General features: G+C 43.6%; 1 long non-coding RNA gene across 1 annotated transcript; it reads right to left on the bottom strand.

Annotated features, from left to right (window-relative positions):
- Positions 1–328: 328 nt before the first annotated feature.
- On the bottom strand, positions 329–7,245 carry LOC132020883 (uncharacterized). The gene is made up of 3 exons (XR_009405128.1): positions 7,190–7,245; positions 3,154–3,367; positions 329–1,487 (listed from the first exon to the last, which is right to left on the bottom strand). It is a non-coding gene; the product is annotated as an uncharacterized LOC132020883 (long non-coding RNA).
- Positions 7,246–8,640: the final 1,395 nt, after the last annotated feature.

Below are 8,640 nucleotides of genomic sequence, written 5' to 3'. Positions count from 1 at the left end.
GTTGATTTCTCCTGAGAGAACTGATAACACCAAAATATGTTAATTGTGGTGCCTAATATTTAAAATTCATAGTTTGAAACTATAAGTATATAGTGTCAATACCAAGGCCTATTACCTATTAATTAGCTTGTTTTTGGTCTCTTCAATGCAAAATTTTTATTTAATGCACAACTCTACTTGATTAAAGGATCTTTGTTTTCTCAAGCTTTAATTACATATTATAACTAATAACATCTTAGATTTAGTCTTTTTTTTTTTTAATCTTTTATTTATTCATTTGAAAGGGAGAGCGTGAGTGAGAGCCCTAGCAGGGAAGAGGGCCAGAGGGAGAGGGAGGAGCAGACTCCCCACTAAGCAGGGAAGCCCGGTGCAGGACTCGATCGAGGAGGGGGAGTGGGAGAGGGAGAAGGAGAGAGAGAGTCGGTTGTGGGGCTTGATCCCAGGACCCCAGGATCACGACCTGAGTCGAAGGCAGCCGCTTAACCAATTGAATCACCCAGGTGCCCTACCCTAGATTTAGTCTTAATAATTAATTCATAAAATATCCTAAATTTAGCTTTTCAAAATCCAAAGGATTCTTTATGATAAAGGTTACCTCTAGGGGCGCCTGGGTGGCTCAGTCGGTTAAGCGTCTGCCTTCGGCTCAGGTCATGATCCCAGGGTCCTAGCATCAAGTCCCGCATCAGGCTCCCTGCTTGGCGGGGAGTCTGCTTCTCCCATTGGCCCTCACCCCTCTCTCACTCTTTTAGGCTTTCTCACAAATAAATAATTTTTTTTAAAAGGTTACCTCTCAAGGCAAAGATTCATAATGGAATATGCATCATAGCAAAAATCATATTGGAAACAAAAAAAGTGGCCATAATATTTATCAAGAGAATATGCATTGTATATTTTATTGTAATATCCTGCCATTTACTAGTGTCCTATATGAGCTATAGATTGTACCAGAGATAGAAATGGTTATGTCATACTATGCACTGGGAATATGATCTATACTCTTCAAAAACAGTTTCTAATTGCGTTTGATTTGTTTGTCCCCTGTAGGAAACTCAACATGCCAGGTAGGCACTAACAGCTAGTTGCCACTTCTCTTGAGCTATGCAGAAGAAAAGCAATTTGCTGAAACATCTGCCAAATGAGAAGGGGGTTCCAGTTCCCTGAAATGTTGCTTCGAGCTACAAATGTTCACAGCAGAAGGAATGAGCGGTGCAGAGTCACCGGTAAGCTTCTCGACAACAGGTCGCACTGACCCAAATCTGCCAGCAGGAGGATTACGCACTCCTCTTGTCAGTTCTGGAACATAAAGGCTGCTGCTAAGGCACCGGGGGCCACTTCGCAGCCACAGCGACAACGCAAGAGCTCCCAGGAACATCAATGCTGCGTTCGCATTAGTGACCCTCATGCTCCCCTAGAGAAGGTGTCTAGTCCGTGAAAGGCGGACCCTGGGGGACTTGCAGAGGCCAGCGTCCAAGCCACATGCTCTCTTTCTGTTAAAAAAAAAAAAATTAACAAGCATATTCTCGCAATTGGAAAGTTCATTTGCTGTTTAAAAGCACTTTTTACAAATCGGGCTTCTGTTCACTCCTAGTTCATTTCGTATCCTCACCCACACTTGTCATTGACTATGAAAATGCACTCACCAGATGAATTAGAGACATAATGCCTCCTTACAAGGAATCTTTGGCTTAATTTAGCACCAGTTTTTGGAGGGGCACCTGGGTAGGCCAGGAGGTTAAGCGTCTGACTCTTGGTTTCTGCTCAGGTCCTGATGTCAGGGTCCCGAGATCGAGCTCTACACTCACTGCAGAGTCTGCTGGAGACTCCCTCTACCTCTGCCTCACCTGCTCGTGCTCTCTGTCTCCCAAATAAATAATTCTTAAAAAAAAAAAAAAGGAACAAGACATGGGAGATAAGGTTGGCTTTGTTACTTCTCTCTGCTCTTGCTTTTCCCACCAGATTTCTGCTTTTTTCTTTGTTGTGCTGCTCTTTATAATTTGTCCCGTTTGTGACATTTAGTTTACCCTAGTTTATGAGCTGACTGTATAGCTAACATATTTCCGAATATCCTTCTATTGTTTTAAAGCAAATGCCCTCGAGGACTATAAAGTTACCTTCACATTCTGCGTCAAGTACGTCTTACTTATTTTTTAAGGTCATTTCAGTGCCGTGGCATCTCGAAGCGCAGACGTGTAACACAGAAGGTAACTTGAACCTGGGCTGTTGGCAAGACCCAGCATTTGTATTTTGACCCAGCTTGTGTCATTTGTATTTAATGGAATTTGTGCGAGTGTGTGGCAGTCGACCAGGATGTCCCACAGGTACTCGTGAGGGAAAATACCAGGCTTGGGTCTCTGGGTTAGCATGGAATACTGCTCCTGTTGGATGGAAAGGCACTGGAGGAGATGTATAGTCTGCATGCTCCCACTGGATTTTTTCAGAAGCTGGAGGTTGAATTGCTATGACAACCAAAAATTGCTATTAAGATTCCATTTGGAGCTGAGTCATCCCCTGCCTTCTGAGTAAGGTAAGCATCCAGACATGAAACACATGGAATTTGGAGTCAGAAGGACTTGAACTCTCATCCCATGTGATCTCTCATTAATTGGCAGAATTTATTACTTCCCACGTGAGAGGTCTGAAAATAAGACAGTCTACCTCAATGTCTCTTCTAGCTCTCTATTCATTTTCTGGTTCCCTTCGTCTCTTTCTTTCTCTCGGCCTCTGTCTAGTTTCTGTCTGTCTCTGTCTCTCTCTCACACACACAGACATTTATGCCTCTCTTTGCCTCTGTAATGCAGTGCACTTGCGGACTCGACTTTCACTTAAACAGCAAAGATAGACATCTTGCCTTCCTCTTTCTTTTGCGAGATCGTTCTTCAAATATCATGGCATCCAGGCTTGCTTTCTTCTAGGGAATTAAACACTGCTTGATTAGCTTCGTCAGTCTATCCTCCGTGGACACTCTTTTGAGAGAAGGAAGACTTTCTCTAGTTGATGCTATTTCAAGATATTTAGAGGTTTAGAATAGAATTTATTTTGGCAACAAAAGTGACCGAAATTGTGACTATTCTATTAAATACACACTTGGATTCTTCTGTATCTGGCCACAGTTCAGTTCCTCCTCCTGTATTTCCCGAAGCATTAAGGACTCACCCATTTGTGGCATTGGGCACTCCAGACTGACATAGTCCTTCTTGGTCTTAAACTTAGGATCTGTATGTGATGACCAGGTTAGGGATCCATGCTTATAGTCCCTTGTCGCCACTAATGCTGAGAATATTAATAGTGTCAGTCATTTCCTTTATGTACTGCTCAGGACACAAGATGTATTAGACATGATTCTGCTTCAAGGAACTTACCACCTATTCTGGGAGGAAGGCAAAGAAGCAAAAAGAGGACATATTTATAATAAGGCAAAACTGAAAGCCACAATATGTAATTATTGTATTTTAAAGTATTTATTTATTTTAAGTATTTAAAGTATTTATTTATTTTAAAGATTTTATTTGAGAGAGAGGGAGAGAGCATGCATGGGCAGGGGCAGAGGAAGAGAGAGAAGCAGGATCCCTGCTGACCAGGGAGCCCATTGCAGGGCTTGATTGCAGGACCCCAAGATCATGACCTAAGCCAAAGGCAGACACTTTACCAACTGAGCCACACAGGCGCATATTTATCCATTTGAGAGGGAGAGGAAGACAGAGCAGGTTGAGGGAGGGGGCGGAGGGAGAGAGAGAATGTCAAGCAGATTCCCCGCTGAGCAGGGAGCCAGACACAGGGCTCCCTCCATCGACCCTGAGATCATGACCTGAGCTAAACTCAAGAGCCAGACGCTTAACCCACTGAGCCACCCAGCCACCCCTATGTAATTATTTTAAATGGTTTGCATTTTTCAGAGTTTGATTTTGAGTATATGTAATAGTCCATGTCTACCACTTATCTCTCACAAAGGTGAATAAAATGTTATTCAAAATCATTTATGCTTAAAAATGAATTGCAGGTATATTACTGACTTGGAGATGGTCAAATGGTATAATAAATACCTCTATTGATTTTGCGTGGGTAGGAAAAGCAATGGGCTAATTGACAAAAGGCAAATTACCAGGCAATGGCAGTTCATTCCTTTAAGCACAAGACTCTTAAAATCTTACCATTTGGGGGAAATGCCTCTGAAAACGTCCTACACTCATCTGGCTTTTTAAGTAGATGACTGAGCATAAATTACCCTTTCACTGATGACTCATTGTCAACAGTGAACGTTAGTCCTTGTCCTGGGTGATAATACGGGCATGTTGGCAGGACCACTGAGGAGCTTAAGAATGTTCTGTTGTATCTGAGCCCCGTGCTCCTCAAGGTCAGGTTTTGGCTTTCTGTTGTGACCTGGAGTGTCTTGATTCATTATTGATTCAGGGCAATTTCATGTACCATGCTCTCTGGCACCTCCTTTCCGATGATGTGGAGCCTCTGAGAAGATCAAGGTTCGTGGTTGATGATGTGACCAAGAATTCTTCTTCTTTTTTATTTTTACTATTTTATTTATTTTTTTGACGGAGAGAGAACAAGCGGGAGGAGCAGCAGGCAGAGCAAGAGGGAGAAGCAGGCTCCTGGCTAAGCAGGCAGCCTGTGGGGCTCCTGGGATCATGAGCTGAGCTGAAGACGGACAGCAACCCACTGAGCCACCTGGGCGTCCCTAAGAACTCCTCTTAATCAGGAGAGAAACAATACGAATGACCCTTAGCAAAGCACCCCAAATTGTACCTCCCACCCAAGCTAACATTGAGGGATTCTAGATTCAGAAGAAAGTACTGGGTACAGAAAAATGTTTTGAAAAGGCAAGATGAAGCCTGAGCTTGTTAGCTGGTCCCTGTGCTTCCCCCGCAACATAGGAGTCACAGTGCACGGGTTAGCCAGACAGCCCCGTGAACCACAGGCTTATGTCCCTTTTCTTATCTGTCATTCTGCTAGTCAGATGACAAGATTCACCCAGGATTTCTGCTGCCAGAAATTGAACTAGCCAACATCTGATTGCTACATGAAAGATGTGTTAGTATCATAAAGACAAAAAGCATGTCTTCAGAGCTGAAATATTGTAAGAAAAGTGTCAGTTTTTTAAAAAAATATTCATGCCTTATTTAATAAGAAAAAATATAAGATCAAGTTAGAATGTCCAGTGTGATCATGGATGGCCACTTAGTGCAACATGTATTCGTTGGGAGTGTGTGAGTTGTGGAGTACAGACACACAGAGATGACTGAGCAATAGTTTCCACCCTCGAGGGGCTGATGGACCAGAAAGAGAAACATGCCCTTCAGCCAACCACCACCATCCAGTGTGCTCAGTGCTATAATAGGCGTGGAAATTGAGCTCGGAAAGCAAAGCGAGCAGAAAAAAATCAAATGGAGAAAGTGTTAAGTAAGTTTACCTTACTTAAGGGATGGAACAGAATTTTAAAAAGATGGGACTTAAGGTTGTTTCTAAATGACACGTGACAGTGGAGGAGAAGGGAAGGGCAGCTTTGACAAAAGGGACAGCAGAAGCGAAGCTTGGCATCTTGCCACCAGGAGGAGGACGTAAGATTTTGCTGGGGTGGAGGGGGGGGGGCCTGGAGACTGAGTGCCGAGGATTAATAATCAAATCCCTTGATAAGGAATTTGGAGAATTTCCTGGGGAAGGGTATTATGTATTTTAAGTCAGGAGAATGACAAGGTAAATTTTAGTGTTTTAATTTAAAAATAAATAAATAAAAGCGGTATGGAAAATGGTCTGAAATCGAAGAAACTGGAAATGAAGAAATATAAGAGCTTGTTGGAATAGATTCTTGTTAGGGATGGAGGGAGCCTGTCGTGGTTGGCAGCAGGCAGAGGTGGAAATTTAGTCTAGAGAGCAAACCAGAGTTGGCTGCGTTTGGCTTGGATGTGAAGGGCAGTGTGGATTCTAGGACAAGGACAGCTGACGCTTGACAGTGCAAAGATTAGGGGCACCGAGCCCTCCGCTGCCCTCGCAACCTAAAATATGCATATAACTCTTGACTCCCCATGAACTTTACTTTTCCCAACCTACTGCCTGTTGGAACCCTTCTGATAGCATAAGCAGCTGATTAATATACCTAGATGCATACATATATATATAACATATATATTTCAAAATATATATATATTTCTCTCTATACCTTATATGCTGTATTAGAATAAAGTAAGCTACAGAAAAGAAAATATTATTAGGAAAATCATAAGGAAGAGGAGTGCCTGGGTGTCTTAGCTGGCGGAGTATCCAATTCTTGGGGTCGGCTCAGGTCATGATCTCACGGCCAAGTCGGGCTCAGCGCTGAGTTTAGAGTCTGCCTGAGGATTCTCTCCCTTTTCCTCGGCCCCTCCCCCTGCTGGCACGCTCTCTCTCTCAAACAAACAAACAAACAGATACGATCTTAAAAAAAAAAAATCTTAAGGAAGGGAAAATACATTTACCGTACTGTCCTGTAAAAAATCTGTATAGAATAATCCTGCAGGCTTCATACCCATGTCATTCAAGGGTCAACTGTATTAGTTTTCTGGTTTGTAACATTTAATGGACTCTAACACCAGTCTGAGAAGGAAAATGTCAAGTTCATTGTTCTGGATAAAATACCTCTGAGATGCCCATGCGGCCCTGTAGGCTGCAAGTTTTTCTTGGCAGGTGGGAATATGCATATGCTCCCGAGCGAGGGGAAGGGTCTTGCCCTGTGCACCAGGCAGGATGGGGACAGGTGACAGTGAGTGACAGGGAGGAAGACACAGGCCTCCTCTAAGTTTAGTGACGGAAGTTTCCACAGCGTACACCAGGATGCTTATTCTGAAAAGCGTATTTGTATTTTTAAGTCGATTAAAACGGATCCTTTCAAGCAGGGACTGCCCCCCTCCCAAAAATAACGGTCATGTGGTTACTTTTTAAGTCAACAAAAAATAGTCAAAACACCCAGAGAGGTCGTGCAGGCAGAGACTGCCCTGGATTGAAAGGAGCCTGCTGAATCGCTCCTCACTCCCTTTGCACGTAAATGCACAGTGGTCCTGTTCCTATGTATTTCTCTCTGTGGGGCTTCCATTCACTGCATTTCATTTTCACGAGGGGGCAGTTCTGCACGGGGCTGGGGGTGGGGGGGGTGGGGAGCAGCATGGCAGGACACAGCTTGCCCGGAGAGGCACCCGCAGCCACCTACCTTTCTGAGGTCCTGGCTCATCGCTTTGGCTCCTGTTATCAAGCTGCCCAGCTCAGCAACCATGAGAACTACAATGACCTACTTTCCCTGATACAGCCAGTTCTACATTTTTAAATCTTCATTAAAAAAAAAAAAAAAAATCCTCAGCTCTATTTATTTGGGAAAAAAAAAAAAAAAGTTCTGCTTTGTTACCATTCTCCCTTTGGCTTGCGCTTTTCATTTTTTGAGGTCTGATCTAGCTTTTAGAGGATAGAAGAACAATTACAGCCAACAGTGGGTCACCCCCTCCCCGTCCTCAGAAAGGACCAGGGGCTTCTGGACTCATGCCGTTGCAGCAACATATTCTTGGAATCAGCTCTCACGTGCATTCGGTTTTACCGTATCATCCGTCTCTTCAAAGGAGGATTGTCTGAATGATGAAAATCTGAGACACAGATTTGGAGCCCACACACCGGCAGACACTCAGCCCAGCCATTCCGAGCCTGTAGTCAGTTCTCGCCTTAGCAGATGAAAGACAGAATTCACAAGGGGGTGTGGGTGTGTGTGTTGTGGGGGGGATGGGAACAGCATTTTTTTGGTTGCACATCAAGTATTTTTGTGTTCATCGGGCTTCCTAAGGCAGGTATTCATTTCCACGAAACGAAAGATGCCAGCAGTGGGATAGCCAAGTACACATGTCTAAGGGAACCAGCCACAAACCCAAGGAGGAAATTAACATTCTGGTCATGGGCCGCAAAGCAATGTATTCTGCAGTTCATTCTGAGGAGGTAATGACTAGGAAAATGACAAAGAAAACTGTTATTGACCATTAGTGAGCAATCACTCTGTCATATTACTGAGATAATTTAGATAAATGTGGGGTTTTGCTGTCTCCCAGGGAGACGGGCTGCTGATGTCTTTGATGATGGCAGCGCACTTAAAGGTTGCCTCTGACAAATATGTTTTTTTTGTCAGGCCCATGGAAAATAGTCATGTCTATGCCCGTTTGTGGGTTTGTGGTAGCAGCTCCTTTTTAAAGTTTGTCAAAAAAGTTGGTCGATGTTTTGTGTTCAGGGCCGCGGGATACTTGCCGGAATGCCCCTCGAAGGCTCTGTGGAAAGCAGTGTTTGGAAACATAAGGTATTTAATAAATGAAGGCAGAGTGTGCCATATTTTTGTTCAATTGACTTCTATTATTTTAGCAGCTGCTAATTATGCACTGTTGATATGTGGAGGCCCGTAACAGATTTCTCTGTTCCATCTGGGTAATCAGGCTTTTCGAGAATGGACTTTTCCTCACCCGAGTATTAGGAGGATTTTGGCTGCTGCTATATTTTGAGGGCAGTGATCAGATCAGCTCAAAATGAGTAGGTAGGGAGTTTTCTCCCTAGTCTGCTAGGGAGAGGATGAAATTTATCCAGTGTTGTTTGCGATGTATTTCATTTTGTCTTTGACGTCACAGCACGCTCTCC

Source organism: Mustela nigripes, chromosome 6 (genome assembly GCF_022355385.1).
Source record: "Mustela nigripes isolate SB6536 chromosome 6, MUSNIG.SB6536, whole genome shotgun sequence".
NCBI lineage: Eukaryota > Metazoa > Chordata > Mammalia > Carnivora > Mustelidae > Mustela > Mustela nigripes.
This window is presented reverse-complemented; position numbering and strand designations above follow the sequence as displayed.